The 18,865-nt window shown below is 44.6% G+C and overlaps 1 protein-coding gene across 1 annotated transcript in view; it reads right to left on the bottom strand.

Moving 5' to 3' along the window:
* LOC147722600 (glutamate decarboxylase 1-like) overlaps positions 1–18,865 on the bottom strand; it is a 1,148,213-nt gene that overhangs the window by 22,835 nt on the left and 1,106,513 nt on the right. The window lies entirely within an intron of this gene.

The following is an 18,865-nucleotide window of genomic DNA, read 5'->3' as shown; positions in this document are numbered from 1 at the left end:
ATCTGCAACTATTCCTTCTATAAGTATATGGGGAGCATTGGAAGGGCTATGCATCTACCTGTACGCATGTGCGCCCTGTGCAGTGCGATAGTATAATTCTAGGTCCGGGGCTTGCAAACCCCCGTCTTCGTAGGGTCTTATAAGGATATTCCATGCAACTCTAGGCTGTTTACCGGCCCATACCAGTCGCAACACCAATGTGTGCAACTGCTTGAAAAACGCGCTGGACAATACCATGGGGATAATATTAAATAGAAACAGAAAACGAGGAAGGACAATAATTTTTAGTAGAGATATGCGTCCCAACATTGAGAGAGGAAGGATAATCCATTTCTCTATATTCTCCTCTAGCTTGGAGATGGCCACTCCGTAGTTCTCGCGTAGAACCACCTCCGCGTCTGTGTGTAGCCGTATGCCAAGGTATCTGACAGAGTCAGTGGCCCATTGTATAGGGTAGTCTGATTCCACCCTAGGTGTAGCTGGGGTGAGAGGGAACATAACCGTTTTGCTCCAGTTCACTCCGATACCGGAGAGCGAGCCAAATAGCACAACTTCTCTCAGTACTCGCGATAGGTTGGCCTCTGGGTCACGTGCATACAGCAGCGTATCGTCTGCATAGGTAGAACCAGAGCTGGCATGGTTTCTGCCCTCAAAGGATGTGGGCTCTCACTTGCAGGGGGTCAGAAACCTGTCTGTGGTTAAAGGCTGGTCTGCACCAGTCAGCTAGCACACTAGAGGTTGGCATGTTTTCTTGGGAAACCTCTAAGGTATAATCTGGGTACATGTATTAATAAATCCATCACTGGAATCAGTGTGGGTTTATTAATATGAGATGTTTGATACCCAAATTCTTTGGTTTCAGTGAAGCCATCATGTAGGTGGGGAAATTGTATTCACCTGTGCCCAGTACATATACTCAAGATGGCTTCCCTGTTCACTGGCAATGTCCAAGAATTGACTTGGACATCACAGGGGCATGTCTGCTCCTGCAGATATGTCCTCACATGTAATATAATGCACCATGCCATAGGGCTGTAAGGCTTGCTGTAGGGATGACTTTCATATATTTAATGCAGTGTCAGCAGGCATAGCACACATGAGGATTGCTGTGTTATCACTTTTGTCTGCACCATGGCACGCAGCCTGCAATGGCAGTATGCATGCATGTGGTAAGGGTCCCTTAGGATGGCACAATACATGATGTAGCCATTAGGGAGCCTCTTTAGCATCCATGCCCTAGGTACCATGGGTACTATTTACTCTATTTACTCTGGACTTACAAAGGTGCCAAAGGTATTGACAATTGGGGGAACAATTGTACAGTTTTAGAGAAAGATGTCTGGCACCGGGCACCTGGATAGCGGGAACCTAATGTACTTTGTTCTAAATGGCATTTTTTCCATGCAAAAAGTGGGGGTGACCATGTCAACCAGCATTTGTAAATGCATTAGGTTTCACCTATGTGAATGGGGCTTAAACAGTGTGAACAGCTTTAGTAGACGCATTGTAAATGCGTGCAGCCGGGTGAAGTTAACAAAAGTGAATAAACAAAGTGATTTGGAAATTGGAACGGATTAGAGTCTCTTTTGAAGATATATTGAATACAGGAGATTTCACAAGCACAGGGCAAGCTTGGTGCAGGCGAAAACTAAAAAAGACCTTCAAATGGGTGGCACACTCGAAATTTGGATTGATGTCCACAGCTGGGATGTCAAATACAATACCTCCAAGTCTGCTGTCAGTAGTCCATAAATGAACACACGTGTGCCTGTTGAAACCGTTTAAATGATCTATTTTGAAATAAATTAGCAATAATTTTCAAAATGTCGATGAACACTTTGTGTGGGAAAGTCTTCTAGAGTAGAAACCTGAAGTTTGTGGTAAGAAGAATACACTGAGTAAAGTATGAGCCTTCACGTACACACGAACAAAGGTGAGAAAGTAGATGCTGGGATATTTGAAATGCAGTCTGGGCACATCTATTTAGCCAAGGGCATTTATTTATTTATTATCTAAAGTCTCTACGTTTAAAATACTTCAACTCTCCCTAATATAGAGGAATAGTGCCAAGTCTCCACAGTTTGTAAATTTGCAAATGTTTGCATAAAAACATTTCTGCATGTTGCAGGAGGAGAGCATGGGAAGTTAGAAACATATGTCCATGAAAAGTGTTTCCGAGGAAGCAAGTGGGTTTCTGGACAGGTTCGGACATCACATTACAAAAATGTCTTGTATCTCCTTCCAGTGAAGTAAACACTTTTTTCAGACGTTTTAATTTCAGGGTGTTCATCTACTGGTGCAAGTAGGACTAGCAGCAAATGCCCAAAGACCTCTGCGGTGAACAGTAAATTTGCAATTGAAGGAAACCCACTGTGGTGGCAGAATTTCCACATTTTCACTTTACCAGGAAAACATGTCGACAAATCTGCATATAGCCTTTCAAAAGACTTACAGCCTGATTCATCATTCTCCCGTTTTGCGAGCCCCTAATAGCGATTCATAGCGAATCGCTATTAAGGACTCGCAAAACGGGATTCATGTAGAAATTGCATAAAGAAATGCGATTCCTACATATTCCTTATTTGCGATTAGCAAATTGCTAATCGCAAATAAGGAATAACTCGCCATTCATTCCTATGGGCCAAAAGGCCCATAGGAATGAATGGGGAGTATTCCTTATTTGCGATTAGCAATTTGCTAATCGCAAATAAGATAGCGATTTGAAGGGTGCCAGGGGTGTCCAAAGGACACCCTGTAGCACCCCTCAAATGAAATTTTACACAGGTGTTGCACACACACATGTCCAAAGGACATGTGTGTGTGTAACATGCAACTCAGAAAAATGCATTTAAATGCATTTTTCTGAGTTTTCGCAATTTACCACGAGGTCTGACCTCGCGGTAAATTGCGTCCAGAAATTGCGAATTCGCAAAATAAAATTGGATGATGAATTGCATTTAAGGAATCTCAAATAGAGATTCCTTAAATGTAATTCCTCGCAAAATTGCGAGATCGCAATTAGCGATTTTTGCATTTGGGATGCTGAATCCCAAATGCAAAAATCGCACTCGCAAAGGGCCAGATTCTCAGAATCTGGCCCTTTGCGAGCGCAATTTTGTTTGATGAATCAGGCGGTTGGTCTGCACACGTAAGGTTAACTTAGTTGTGCTAAAATGTTTGTGGGATTCTGGTCTCCCTCGTCTACTAGATGTCTGCAAAAAAATCTACATGTCTAGGAAGGACCTGCACACAAATTCCGTAATGCTTCAACCAATGTATTTTGCCAAATATACTGATTTGTGCTGTGGACGGAATCATTCAATTTTATTTCATGTATATTATTTCAATGTTTTTATAACATGCTCATGTTTTTAAAAGTCTGGAAAGCATCTTGAAATCCAGACACATCCACAAATGAAAACCATTTAAGGGTCATGCCTGGTGAAAGCCTTGGAGGCTCTCATATGAAAATAAGGAACAGTATCCTTTCTGTTTACAAAGGTAATGTGAAATTAGTAATACAGTGCTTGGAAAATAAAATATGGTTAGAGAATGTTGAAAAAGCGACTCCGCCTGCCTTGCAACTGATTAACCACAAACAATTGCGTACGTTTGTATGTTGTGTAGCAAAAACAAAAATGGAGAGCAACAACGCACACTACCTGACATGACGAGATGATTTGAGACTGTACATCCAGTGGAGAGGGGAGGAGAATTGCTCGTTTGTGTCACTCTATGACCAGGGCCGGCCCTAGGCATGTGCAAACTGTGCACCTGCACAGGGCCGCCAAACCCGAGGGTGCCGCCACGACGCCGACCTCACCGAGCCGAGGATCGAATGATCGGATTCGGAACTATCACTGGCGGCCCCCTGGCAGGATTTGGCGACCTCCGACCGGGCAATGGCAGCGACGGCGCGCGTGAGCGCTGTGTTGTTTACATGATTACAGTTCAGTAGTCATAGTCATTCATGGGTGGGTTTGGTTTCACTTAGTTGCCCAGGCAGCCAGCCAGCAGTTGGGTCCCAGGGCCGTCAATCTTACCCTATAACGACGTGACGGCCCTGAGACAGCCCCCGTGCGCTGTGCGCAGTGCGCAATTTAGCCGTGACGCGTCACGGTGCTGTGGTCACGTCACGCTCCGCCCCGCGGCGCCTCACTGGGGCGCCTCACTGGGAGAGTGCGTCACTGTGAGCGGTGGTGCGTCGACTCCGAGCTCGTCACGGTCACATCGTAGAGAAGAATTAAAAATCATATATATCATAAAGAAATAAATTAACTGACTCCTCGTCCTGTCGCCCGTCCGATCATCGATAGAGTCAGACAGTGACACTAGAACACCTGAGTGTCCTCCGACAAGTCTCTTCCCCGAGAGTCCGACTAACGCGCCGGTGAGAGACTGTGCTCACAAAATATATTTATTAATGACTTGTTGTAATAATCGCCTGCCTGTCTTTCCAGTTGAGCTGCCTTATGCCTAGTAATGAATATGATTTATGTACTGTTTATATCTGGTGCGCAGCGTAGTCGTCAGTACTGAATGGTATTACTTTGTCTCTCTGTGCTACATTATGTCACGAGACACGACACGCGTGTGTAACTATGTGAGGTGGTGCCTGCCTGAATTGCTTTTGAGAAGAGAGTAATATTCCAAACAGTTCGTTGGCGGCAGGAGCGTGGCCGTGGTGGGCACTGGGCCTAGTTAAGTTTGGTCACATTGGCGCGCTTCCGCCCTCGATACTTAAGTCGATAACATTAGTCTGAGAGTTTTGCCCTCGGGCTCATTTTAAGTGCCAGCCATTTCATGAAAAAATATGTCATTTCAAATTAGCGTGATTGCGCACCTGCGAGGGTGAGTCAGTGGAAGGGTGAACGAACACGTGACTGAGAGGACAGTAATATTGCGCTGTGTGGACAAATCGGTAGAAGAAAATAATCATCTCAGCTGTCACAAGAGCAGAAGGCGACCAATAAGGCTTTCGTTTACTTTTGTGGCAATCCAGGAACTGAGAGTGTCTCTTCTTTCACTTGCAATGGCAGTCATTGTCTGAGCAGGCGTAAAGTGGTCCGAGTGAGTCTGAACCGATGATGTATGGTCACACGTGTGCTCTTGGTTACGGAAAGGCTTTTGATCAGGGGGAGAGTTTCAGGTGGAAACTAAAATGGTGATTTTTATAAGCAGGCACACGGTGCTCTGTGCCACACAAAATACTATCATTTAAAATGTGAAAAGACAGTCAAGTATTTTGTCCCTTTCCATTACTTTGCTTTTAACTCTTCAAACCTTACTACTGTTTATTTACCAATTATATCAGCTCAGATTAACATTAGGCCATTGCTAAGTAAAAGTGAAATATTTTATCAGAACATTGTGCCTTTTAGAGGTTTGGATTAGTTAGCATAACTAGGAAGCATTAACAAAATATTGCAGAAAAGTGCACGGTTCATTCTTGTGCACGAGCTCCTAGGCATAAATGATTTTCTAGGTCTGGGCAGAATTTCCATTACACTGGAGCAATGAGTATCATTTCTGTAATTGCATGTTACTTTTTGAGGCAAAATTACAAATATGGGAGTCGGGCAGTTACAAGAAGTAGGTGTGAAATGCAGTGCTCATTTCGTAACCTAAATGGTATCAGTATGTAGGCATCAGTGGGACCAGACAAATCGAAGCCTCACAAACCTGTCCGTTGATTATACATGTACTGCTTATGGAGCCGTACATTTTTTTCTCCGTGAATTGGCTTCATACAAACTATCCCGACCCTAAACCATCTGTACCTCAATAATTCAAAGTAGTTCCTATGCCTATCTGCTACCACCTTTCGCTTGCTCACTAGGCACCACTCGCATTGTGACAGGTTCTTCTGCCCCGCACGTTGTTTCCCATGGCTCTACCTGCTGTCATCAATCTTTCCTTACTTTGTAGGGCTCTGACTGCCCAACTTTCTTTTGATTTGATTTAACTCATCGGCTGGGATATGCCTCTGCCCTTCTCTCCCTCTAGGTTATACATCCATCCATTTATTTATCACTCGTTTTGTAAACTTTCTTTGACTCGTCGTACTTTATACATTGACTTTTCTTTGGTCAGTGGCACAGATCATGAAACATTTGCGGCTGTTCTCTGGTAGTTTTGGGATGATTTTGTTAGGCGTTTCGTAACAAATGCACTAGTTAATCTCTTTCAGTAGAAACTAACCTCAAAATGACTAATTTGCTACATTTCATACTATTTAAAGTATTTCTCATCGTTTTGAGCCGCCATAGTATTCTTAACTGAATAATTTCATAGTTTCTCCGAACCCCCTTTCCTAATCCTACTGTTTAACTTGAACCATAGAAAACTGTCTGCTGTACTTAATTTGTCACCGGAATTGAAGAAAATATATATTGCAGGTGTATTAACGTTTCCAAGCAATGAAACTGCTTCTAAAATTCTTGATGGATTTTTTCACTTTCTCGCCCAAAAAAGGTAGCTGAAGCTCAAGTTGTGCCTGAACTGCTTGGACGCTGGTGCATGCCACTAGTCTCTCAGTGTATCCTTCTGTGCAGGGCGTAGGCTCCCTTAGTCTCTGTACCTAAACTTGACTCTCTCATCATTTGCCTCCTCATTGGGCACAAAACGCAGGACTGGCATAGCACACTACTGTCCTGGCCCCTGCTGCATTTTGTACCACCTTAGTGGTTCTTCAGGCCGCCGCTGCATAGGGGTCTTTCATTCCATGGCACAGTTTGAGGTGTTTGTTCTAACTGTGCAGGTTTCATTCAGTAGCTATGCAGTGCCCGGCCCCATTTTCGTATGATTTTGTACTCAGAGAGTTTGGTAGTTTTGAGAGTTTGGTAGTTTTTAGAGTTTGGGGGTCAGGTGCCCCTGTCATGGCCCTGGCACTGCAGCTGTCTGTGCGCCCAGTGCCTCATGTTGTGTGTCACAATGCCCTCCTCCTCCTAAATTGTATCGTTCTGAGACAAATTCGGAAGGGTAGGAGCAGCCGCAGGTACTGGTCAATCATCTAACGACTTTTCTGGACGTATTATTAGTAAAACACCTTCCTGAGCTCCACCCCGTCTGGACACCCTCTTCCGGGGGCCCCCAACTACGCTCCCTGCACAGGGCCACCATGAGCCTAGAGCCTGCCCTGCTATGACAGAGGTCTTCAAACTTTTTTAGGTTGAGCCCCCCAGCTGAATTATTTTGGATGTTGGGTCCCCCACCACCTGACATAAATTTCTGGAATCTGGTACACTACATGATCGACTGCCAGGCGCATATTACGGGCCATATCTGGCAAATAATGTTTAACACAATAAGAATGTTTAGTAAACTGCAGGTTTGTGAATGGGTGTGGTGAAATGACAGAGGCGTATTACACAGCCCAAAACATAATTTTCCAAGATAAAATGTGCGCAAATTCTTTTTACTAGGATGCTTTGTTTTACACAGGACATAGATTAATATTAACACCACCAACATAAATGTGATGGGTGTGCTGGTGTTTAGCCACATTTAGACTATCAATCTGTGGGTGGATTTTTACTTCTGCCATCCTCAGGTTGTGCTCCACATCCAGTCTTGAACAGTACGTATTCTTTAATACCGCAAGTGCTGAGAACCCAATCTCACAAACTCCTTAATAAATAAATAAATAAATTGTAAGATGTAAAGCACCATGCATAAGTGAACTAAAGGGAGGATTGCTGTGACGAACCCACTATAGGGAATACATTATGGGTGTTTCATTAAGTGGAACTTAAAATATGGAACCTGCCTTTGCTTATGGGGGCTTTGCATTCAAGTAGCAGTTGGATGTCATGCAACATGTCATTTGCAGATGCATAGATCCCACACATGAGCACACATAGAATACAGAATAGTAACACACAGGCAAGGGAGTAGCCAGACAATTTAAATGCCTCCCACTCTGAACTACAGCAAATACCTCCCACTCTGAACTACAGCTCTTATGGCACCAAGAAAGCAAAGTAAGTCATCAGAACCCTCCCCATTTATCATGTACATTTTGTCATCTATTAATTCTTTCACCATTCATTCTGTCCTTCCATCTGTGTCCCATCCATATCCAAACCTTTTCAAACATTTGCAAACCTATCCATCATCTATCCTCCCATCCATCATTTCACTCATCCATCTCTTCATCCACCCTTTCACTCATCCATCCATCATCCATCCATCCTTTCACCCAAGCTATCCTTTCACTCATCCATCCACTCTTCCACCCGTTCACTCATCCATCCAACCATTTACCCTTTCACCCTTCCAGCCATCCTTTCACTTACTCATCCATCCACCCAGTCACTCATCCGTCCACCCATTCAACCTTTCACTCATCCATCCATCCATCCTTTCTTCCTGTTCTCCACCATCTGTTTCACTCATGTATGCATTCTTTGACTCATCCATATTTATGTTCTTCTTTTCACTCATCCATGCACACATTTGCCCATCCATTCTGCCAATCATTCATTCATGTTTTCACTCATCCATCTATCCATCCTCCCTTTCCCTCTCCATTCCCCTTTCACTTAGCCACCCATCCTTCTATCCACCCTTCATCCATCCACCCACTCATCCATTTACTCATCCACTTATGAATCCATCCATTGACCACTCATCAACCCTTATACTCTTCTATCCATCCTTTTGCCCATCTACCCTCCTCAATCACTCATCCATCCTTACATCTACCCTTTCACTCATCCATCCATCTATCTATTCATTCATTCACCCTTTCCACTTATCAATACATCAATCCATCCATCATTTTATCTCATCCATCCACCCATTGACTCGTCCATCATCCACCCTTTCATTGATTCATCCACCATTTCACTGATCCATCCATCCTTTTACCCATCTATCTACCCATCCACCCATCCATCCATCTATTTACTCTCATCCATCCTTCCACTCATGCATCCATCCATCCTTTCTCTCATTATCCATTCACCCTTTCTCGCATTATCCATCCACCCTTTCACTCATCTATCCATCCTTTCACTCATCCATCCACCCTTTTACCTATACATCCACCATTTCACCCATACATCCACCATTCCACCCACCATTCCACCCATACATCTACCATTCCACCCAGACATTTATTTATTTACCCTTTCTCTCATCCATCCTTCCACTCATTCACTCATCTATCCATCCTTTCCCTCATCATTCCATTCACCCCTTCACTCATCCATTCATACTTTCACTAATCCATCCAGCTATGGCTTCCTTGTATAACACATTTGTTCTGCAAAATGTCTGTAATACACATTAAATATGAATGATAACAAAAACCACTATTTACAACATTGTGTTTAAAAATTACTCAAGGTCATGAGGACAAGACTCTGTAGAACAGAGCTGGCTCTTTCACCCCCCCGCCCCGCCTTCACTGCGACCCCCTTTGAAAGGCTGGGGCCCTGGGCCAGAGACCACTTTGCACATGCCTTAAAACTTCTCTGGAAACTTTGGTCCTTTCTGGGAAGAGCTAACTCTCCCAGGAGAGGGTTAATTCACGGAGTTGACAGCTTCAGCTGCAGTGGGAGGCAAGGAGTCTCCTCTGCTAAAACCGAATGCGTGTCTGTTTGTTTGCTTTCATTTTTAGCAGATGAGACTCCTTGCCTCACACTGCTGCTGACAGCTGTTAACTCCGTGAATTAACCCCCTCCTGGGACAAATACCCAGACAAAAGGACGGGCACGTAGTGCCCCATCAATTTCCCCTTGCACTCCCTCCAGCTATACCAGAGTTCTCCAAACAAAGGAAAGATTGGAGTGGAGTGCGCGCCCCCCCTGGGTTGGTGTCGCACCCCCCCACGGGGGCGCGTCCCGCAGATTGAAGAACTCTGCTCTATGTGATAGTGTACCCCGACAGAGTGTCGGGGCACTGGATTTGCACTTTGAGTTGTGACTACGATAGAAAAGTAGCTATTGAAGCAGGATTGTGTGGCTGTAGTTTTCCACCGTCCTTGAAAATTTGTCTCAAAGCAGCCAAACTAATTCACATACTCCACCAAAGAGACGCTATTTTATTAATTAATTTCTGCCCTCAACCAACCTGGAAATGCAGGGGGTTGGTGAGATATTCGAAAGACGCCCTAAATATGTGCTAAATCGCTTCAGCGACCCAGCCCCACCACAAGAAATACATTACGTCAAGAGGACAAAAGATCACAGGAGGATGTGGTGCAGTGGCTAGAGTTGTTGATTCGAGAGTTGGTACTCCCAGTTCGATTCTCCACCATGTAACATCATGTGATTGGGAAATTGTCAGATTACAGTAAAGTTTAGTGCACCCCTGTAATTAACCCAAAGGTTACAATCATTTAAGCCAATGGGTCTTGGCTCTGAAATGTCAAGCAATTAGATTTGTAAAAGCTTTTTTATTTACATTCGCATTCAAACACATTCGTCATGCGGACGCATGGCTAGCAATTCCTACAGAAAGCCCATTCGAAGACAGCCACCAATAGGTACTTGTGTGGCTCGTAAAGCATTCAGGCAATGATCGTGCCATGTCTAGGTTATGAATCACACCTGCTTACATTTTCATGTGTAGGGGGCATATTTAGTTTATGTTCTAACATAACAGACCACCATGTTAGAAGGAAACTTAAAATTAAAAACATTAAAAGGTGTTTGTGCGAAAGCTAAAAAAACAAGCATCATAGGAGTGGAAAGAATGTGGTGCAATGGCCCGAGCTGCAGACTCGAGAGGTGGGGATCCTGGTTCGAGTCTCTGCAGTGCAGCATCCTGTGATTTTGGGCAAATCACTTAATTTCTTGGGTGATAAATTGGGCTGTTAATTTAAAGTATCAAGCAAGCCCAAAAATCTGAAGGAGGTAAAGCTCTATGAAAAAATTGTTCCACCAGGGCGGATGTTAACAGTATTTCAGCTACAGGAAACTGATAAGAGATGCAGACCAGGAACAAGCATTGTAAATGGAGTAAAATATGCGACAGCTAACAGAAATAGAGTAAAAGCAAATGGCAAGCACAGGAACCAATGAAAAGCGAGGGGATCAGTTGCAAGCCAGCTTTAGGATTCATACTAAATACATTAAATTTCACAAGGAAAGAGCAGCACTTTCCAACAGGTGCGAGGCCTCACTAGGTTTAACACTGGGAGGCATCACCACGGTTTTTCCCAGGAGGGAGACGGGCCATTGGAAGGCTCGAGATCACCAAGGACCTCCCTTGATCGGCTCAGCATCGCTGGGTGGCCGCCTGCTTGTGAGGCAGGCAGGTGTGGCTTCTTCTCTCCGCACCTACCTTGGGGCTTTCCATTTAGTATATCCTGATCACAGCAGTCGAGGTTTAGCTGTTGGGGACTGCACACATTGCCAGCAGCAGGTGCTTGTAAGTAGAGCTGCAAGTGGTGGAGGTGGGTGAGCCCATCCTGACCAAGTGGAGGTAATGGCGGAGCTTAAACTTCCTCCCCCATAAGACAATCACTTACATTCTGGGCATTCTGTGGAGACAGTAGTTACAGGGGCAATCAGACTTAGAAGCCCCACCCAAGTGAGAATAATGTGCTTGCCATCAAACCTCTGAACTAATTCTACTTGAGTGCATCTAGAAACCTTGGGTGCAACTATACTCCGTAGAGACCGGAGAGTGGTGGTGAAAGTGGTCACTGCAATATTATTAACCCCCTGCCTCCCTTTGTTGTTCAGCTGGGGTGAACATTCCAGAAAATGGTGCATATGCAGAACGCGGTCCTTGACCTTGATAGTTACCTCTGGGGTTGCTTTGTGCTGTAGCTCTCCCCTTGCGAGAGGGTAAGAGTTGTGGCCTTGCCTGACTGGTCGCCATGGTTAAAGGCATGGTTGAGGGTTAAGGGCCAATTGGTTTGGATAGACCAATTCACCAGACCCTCTGGACAAGTGATAAGAGGCAGGGAGATACCTGATCCACCCTGCTTCCTCCACCCTTTATTGGAAATACAAAGTCACCGTTGGAACCAGTTTCTCCTGAAATGACCCTTAATGCTATAAAGACCACCTGGACAACATTTCTAGGACAAGATATGGGGGACAAGTGTGGAGGTATTGTTATTGCTTCCAAATTTATGAAACTTGTCAGACTACTTCACTACACCAAGAAGGCTGGGGAACAAATTTCCTTGGTGGAGGATGAGCCGCAAGCTCTCACAGTAGACTTCAAAATGCTCAAACAAACCACTATGCAGCTGACTTGACTGCTGAAGACGTTGAGGCCATGTCCCGTTGGCACAATCTCATACTGGTAGGAATCCCAGAGAGACAAGAGGGTTCCCACCCCATGGCTTCTATGTTAGAGTGGTTTAAATCCTGGGTCCCAGTCAAGGCCCTTTCTTTGTGCCTTAGCTTAGAATGAGCACAACATGCCATGGCACCTAGGTGCTAAATTATGTTGACAGAGACACAATACTCCGGGGGGCACGGGAATGTGGTGAAGTGCTATACAACACCTTAAAAATGTAAATGTTCCCTGATTATACTACCAAGGTGAATCAGCAGGGCAAATGCTTTCAGGAAATAAAACAAAAATTAAGAGTGTTAGCATTTCCATACATGTTGCTCTACCCTGCTAAACTGAAAGTGATCCACCAATGGAAAGTACACTTCTTTGAAACTCCTGACAGCGCGTGGGACTTGGTAAAGGCGGAAGTGGATGTTCGTAGGGTGCTACACAGATGAGGAGCCAGAAACAGGGACTTTGGACATACAGAGCTACAGGCAACAACACATCATTGTAGGCCAAAAAGCAGACCAAGGAGGCAGATGTGATTAAGGAGTTGGAAGATGGAAAGAGGCGGGTATGCTGTCTGCGCAGGTTCTAGCGGGATGAAGGAACAGATGTGTTGGTGGGTGGGGTGTGGAGTGGGAGCTGATAGAAGGAGGGAATCACCCCCTTCTAAAAGTATGTAGGTAAATAAGGGCCTTCATGTTACAGGATGTTGTTAAAATAAACATTACTGGAGTAGGCTAGAAGGACACAACACCACCTGTATGACATGAGGGATAATACTGCTAAACTGATACTGATCTACTTGTTAGCTAACTGTGACATGGAGCATCTCGTGATTGTTTGTCTATGGGATGGCTCTGTTACCCTGGTCACTACATTTGCCACAACCGCGGATCTGTTTTCAGACTATTATAGCAGACTATATGGTAGCCTCACTGTCCCTGAATTTAAAAGGGATAGCACCATAAAGTGGGAACACCTATTGAGCTTACAGAGGAGAGAAAATAGAGAGGCACTGGATTTACCCATAATGACAGACAAAATATATGATACAATTAGAGCTGTGCCGTTGGGAAAAAACCTAGCCCCAATGGTCTCCCCCAGTGTTCTTTAGCAGGTATGCTAGTCTCCTGTTAGACCCATTGAAGGCCATTTATAGAGAGGCCTTACATACTTGTGATTGGCCACATGACATGGGTGGGGGGGAATAGCAGTTATTCTGAAGCCGAGCAAATATTCTACTGACTCTGCTTCATAAAGACCAATCTCCCATATTAACGCTGAGGTGAAAATAATGCCCAGGGTTCTGGCCACCAGTTTGTCGGGAGTGCTACGAAAGCTGGTACACCCGGATAATGTCTGCTTCAAGCCATCGCGGAGGGCCATGTTTCTAAATGTAGCACTTGACTCTGTTCACAGATTCCCCTGACCGGTCGCCCTGATTACCTTGGATTTTTAAACGGTATTTGATTCTGTGATATGGCCCTTTATGTATCAGGTACTGAGAAAAATGAACTTTGGCCCAAGATTCATTTCATACATCAGACTGCTCTAATCCTTCCCCTGGGCAGTACATATAAAGGGTGTTCTGTATCAGTCTTTTATAATTGAGAGGAGGGGTGAGACAGGGATGCCCACTTTCCCTGCTCCTGTTCACCTTGGTGATAGGACCTTTGGCGGTATGGATTAGAGGGGAAGCACACATTTGGGGCAAAGGCATCAGGGACCACACATTTCTATATGCAGACAATGTTTTGCTATACCTGGAACATCCACAACTGTTGGTCCCTAGAATCATCTAGATTCTCAATATATATGGAGATGCATTGGCCCTCAGAGTGAATTGGCATAAGCTGGTAATGGTTCAGATGGGATGCCTGATAAGATAGTCGTGCCCAAAGCCCCAGCCCTACTATATCTTCAAGTCCTTTCAAATACCTTGGCCTCTGGATTTTGCTGCAGCTGGGTGAATAAAGCAAATTAAACACAGAGCAATTACTGGCTAAACTCAAGCAGCAGCTGATGGCATGGAATAAAATCTGATCATGGGAGTGGTTGCCCTTTATGAAATTTTATCTGTTTCTCAGCTGCTTTATACATTAAAAAAGTACCCACTCCCTATATTAGAAAAGGTCCCCACATTTTGCATTTGCTAAAAGTGTTCAATCACTGTGGGATGGGAGATTGGTAGTGCCAGACATTCAGTCATATTATTGAAGGCAGAGAAACCCCCCCCATTAATGACTGTTTGTTCAGTGAGAGGACGATTATGCTATTACACTTGAATTGAGAGAGGTGGAGAGGCGAGGAGTGTTGACACTCCTCTATTGTAAATAAATGTCAGAAGACCTCCTGCCAGTCTCAAAATTACCTATTGGATATGGATTCAAAGCCTTAAACTGGGTCACATGGATGAAGAGGCTACCTTGGCTGATGCCCGGGGTTTAGGAGAGTGGATGCCCTCGGTCTCCCAGCTTAAAGGTTTGGAGCCTTGGGATATAATTATCACTTCAGCTTCAGCAGTTGATTGGGCCTCATTGCAAATGAAGTCATTTACGGAATTGGGGACCGTATAGGAGCCATTCAAATCACTGTTTTTCCACAATTGGTCATGCACTTGAGTCATACAAATAATCCTTTAATACCATCCCAGACTATAACCCACTTGAAGCCAAATTAGTCTTTGAGGCACTAGAAAGTAAGGATGTCACGAAACGATATAGTTACTAGTGATATATGCACCAGACTCACTTATGACCCTGTGGAGAGAGGGGCAGCAGACCTTGGGGCACTGGATGACGATAATTGGCTTGAGGCGAAGGTGGTGGCTTGGACATTGGTGTTCTCCTCCAGGCTGAGCCTGGTTCAATTTAAATACTTTTCACGCCGAAGAAACTACATAAAATGAAGAGATCCACTAAAGATGGTTACACTCAATGCAGATCACAGATTGAAACTTTGTTGCACATGATTTGGGAATGCCCACAAATTCGACCATACTGGTCCTAAGAACTTGTTTTCCTTTCCCGGATTTGTTTGACCCTTAAAATGCCCACTTGGATATACATCAAGGCTAGAATGGGTCGAGTGTGTACAAATTACTATTTCATATTGACTGCTTAGTGCCCAAGAGAGATATTGCTAAACATTGGTTAACACCTGTGCCACCTACGGTCGCAGAGGAGCTGTGAGAGATGGACCACTGCGCCCTGCCGCAGACACTATTTATCAAACTCAAGATTGCCAGGGCAAACACAAGAGGACATGGGGTAAAATTGTTGGACTATTTTTAAGATTTATTGCTGCAGACTTCTTGATACTGCATTCCATGTTATGAGTTGTGCTGCTTTGATGCGTTTTTTCATCTATTTATGGAGAGGCTGTGGTCCACCATGGTGTGCCGTCATGGATGTCACTATATCACTATGATGTCTATTGTTTTGTTGTCATAAAATATTAAAAATAAGTTTAAATAAAGAATAGAGTGGATAACAGTGTGGAGATCCATACAATGATAGGCAGTTCTTGTATGATGCAGCCCTGATCCTCGAACAAGGGTTACAAAGTGCTTAACAGATATATGCGGAAACAATTTAGACAGAATAGTTACATAAACAAGGGGGCACATATATTACACAGACACGGCATAATTATGTTTGTATTAATTAAACAAATCAGTTAGCAATGAAGCTAGGACTGGTTTAATATAACCAAATGGTCTTGTTTTCAAGATGAGTCAGGCAGCAGATTGAGGCACTACTTTTAGTAACGCAAGACTGGTCTTAAGGAGGCCAGTGAATAGAGCATTACTCTCAGTGGCACATTGAACCCCCTGCTTCAGCAGCTGCAGCCTGGCACTGGGCCCAGTAGCAGGACCGGCTTTAGCATTGGTGGCAGCCAGTGCTACAATCTTTGTTGGCTCTCCCAGGCCCGGTGACATCCTTCTCCACGGATTCCCTCACTTCCATCATCCAATGGTGCCCCTCATGTCTCCTTAGGTCCTCTCTCACCTTTGTTTAATTTCTTTTACAGCACTCTTCGTACCAATGTAGGGCGTTAGAAGCCTTTACATCACACACACATACTATATTATAAATCAATATAGGAAATATTACATAAGGCGATGAGGACCACATGGTTTAGGAGTTACTGAGCGAAGGTATGCGGAGTGAAAGTTGCGGAGTGAAGGTGTTTTACCGTTATAGATGGCATACAAAGTGCACTTCGCCTCCCACCCCATTCACCCTCTCATAGAAACACCTGAATCAGTTTTGGTCTTTACAGTGTAAACGTTCATAAACTCACAGATACGGCCAATTACTCCATTGGCCTCTCTTTTACTTAATTTGTGACCATCCTTTAATAATGTTTGATTCAAAACATCACAGCACTCAAAATAACTGTAAAGATTATACATTAACAATTGTCTCTCCACGGGTTCTCTTGCTTGACCTTCGGGCTGTGCCAACAGGCCACAACCTAGATACCCTGCTCTCCTTAGGTTGACTGCCCCCGGTCAACAGAGCCGCAGGTAAATAATTTGCCACCACTTGTGACAACCACTGGCTTCCTGGGTAGAGCCAGAGAGTCCTGAGCCACCAGCAGGTCAGCCCCCTCTCTCGCCAGCCCGGAGCCCCGACAGACTTCAAGACCTGTTCTGGGGCCAAGCCGCCACAGACAAATGGAGTCCCTGTCATTTCTCTTGCCCAGGACCCCGCCTAACCAAAGCTCTTCCTTCAGGGTGGGTGGGTAACTCCGACGTGACCTCCGACCCTCGTGCAGGAAAGTGGGCAAAGAGGGCGCAACTACCGCCCCTCTGACTTTTAAACCTCCCACCAGTAATTGTTCACTTCTGGGTCATCCCGTGACGCACATCCGGTCTGCCTGGCTACCCCCTTCCGGGTCTCCCGACCCGGAAGGGATTCCTACTCTGTTCGAGCCCTTTGCTGCCACTAAAGGCTCCAGACCCCTTAGGTGGGGTGGCGCCCATCATTTCATTACGCAAATCTCTTTCTACAAATAGTTGCAGATAGGGATGAACATCAAAATCCATGGGCGGTTGCATGTTAACATCCATGTACCACCCACAGCACGTTCCCTTCTCACAAAGTAACGCAAAATAGAGCATAGTGCTATTACACTTAACTCTAGGGCTACTTTCCAACACAATTCAGGATTTGCGCTGCAAGATGTATTTCTACCAAAAAGGATCCTTTTTCTAGCAACCTTAGAATAACTGAAGATTGAGGTAAAAGCAAAACGTTTCTAAACATATGCCTTACAGTTTGCATGCAGCACTTAGATGCCAGCTCTTAATCCACTGTGCTTTAATAGAAGGATGGTAACATATGAAGTGCAAATAACAGAATTATCTCTGTGACTAAAGCAGTAATACACTGAGCTATCCACAAAAAAATACAACTCTGTGATATGCATGATACACGTTGTGCTTTGCAGCACGAATATTACCCTGTATGGTACTTTAGCACGAGTCAAAACTATCACTACACAAATCACAGATCTCTCCATCAAGTGCATTCATCCTCAGAGATAATATGCTGTTGTTATCTACTGAACATGCTATTCACACAAATATATTTTCAGGCCGCTCTAATCTCTCCTCAGTCTGTCAATCAAATTGCGCCCCAGCGACATTGGCATTCAGTATAATGACACTGCACTGCCCTAAAGTCGCAACTGCTGGGTAGGCTTGTCACACCAAAAGTCTAATTAGTACTTTATTGGTTCCCTTCTGTCTGCAGGACTGTAGAAATAAGCTCATAAATAAGAGTTCACCTGGGTGCCATGAAGTGGTGGCCGCCATAAACAAAGGCTTGTGGACGGGTGGAGCGAGCGCACGGGGAGAAGCATGGGGTGTTAATGAAAACAATAAAACATGAAAATAAAACTTACCTTAAGGTGCCGGTTGCCTCCCGCGTTGCACCTCCTGTGCTCTTCTTGGTCTCTGCAGCCCCTGAGACAGACTCCCTGTGCAATCCTCAAGATGCTTTCATGCTGAGAGCAGCGTGGGGATTGGCCTGAGCAGGCTGGAAAGATGCTCCCCTCAGACCAGGGAATCTGTGGGGTTTCTCCAGCCAGGTTGCTCAATACAGCTGGGCTGGGTGTTTTGGTCAGCCTGAGACGGTCGGCTAACCACATATGCACACTTAGGGAGTGCACATAGCACTCCTTCTCCCGTGCCCCGCCCACCCTGCACAAGCTGGTTCAGAGCCGGCAAATGGAAAATAAAATGATGCTAGGAGACCATTTTATTTTTTATTTGCTGACTAAGAGAGGCAGTGGGGCGACGTTCCTCCGCAATTGAGGAGGAGCAGCTGCTGGTGCCATGACAAAGCTAAAAGGTGAGGGTTGAAGTCTGGCAAGAACCTAAGTGCAGCAATGGAGTCGGAAAAAGAGAAATTATGAAATTTGGGAATAAAGGGGAGAGAGAAAGAGAAGTAAATAGGGAGAGCGATAGAGACAGAAATAAAACAATAAAAAAGTATGAAGATGACTTGACTTAACAGGAAAAAGCAGGACAGTAATAAAATAAAGAAAGAAAGAGGGGAAAAGAAAGGAAGGTAGCCATTGCAACACTCCAGGGTAGTTAAAC

Source organism: Lissotriton vulgaris, chromosome 4_1, assembly GCF_964263255.1.
Source record: "Lissotriton vulgaris chromosome 4_1, aLisVul1.2, whole genome shotgun sequence".
NCBI classification, from domain to species: domain Eukaryota; kingdom Metazoa; phylum Chordata; class Amphibia; order Caudata; family Salamandridae; genus Lissotriton; species Lissotriton vulgaris.
The sequence above is the reverse complement of the archived record's forward strand: the minus strand, read 5'-3'. Positions and strand labels throughout refer to the sequence as shown.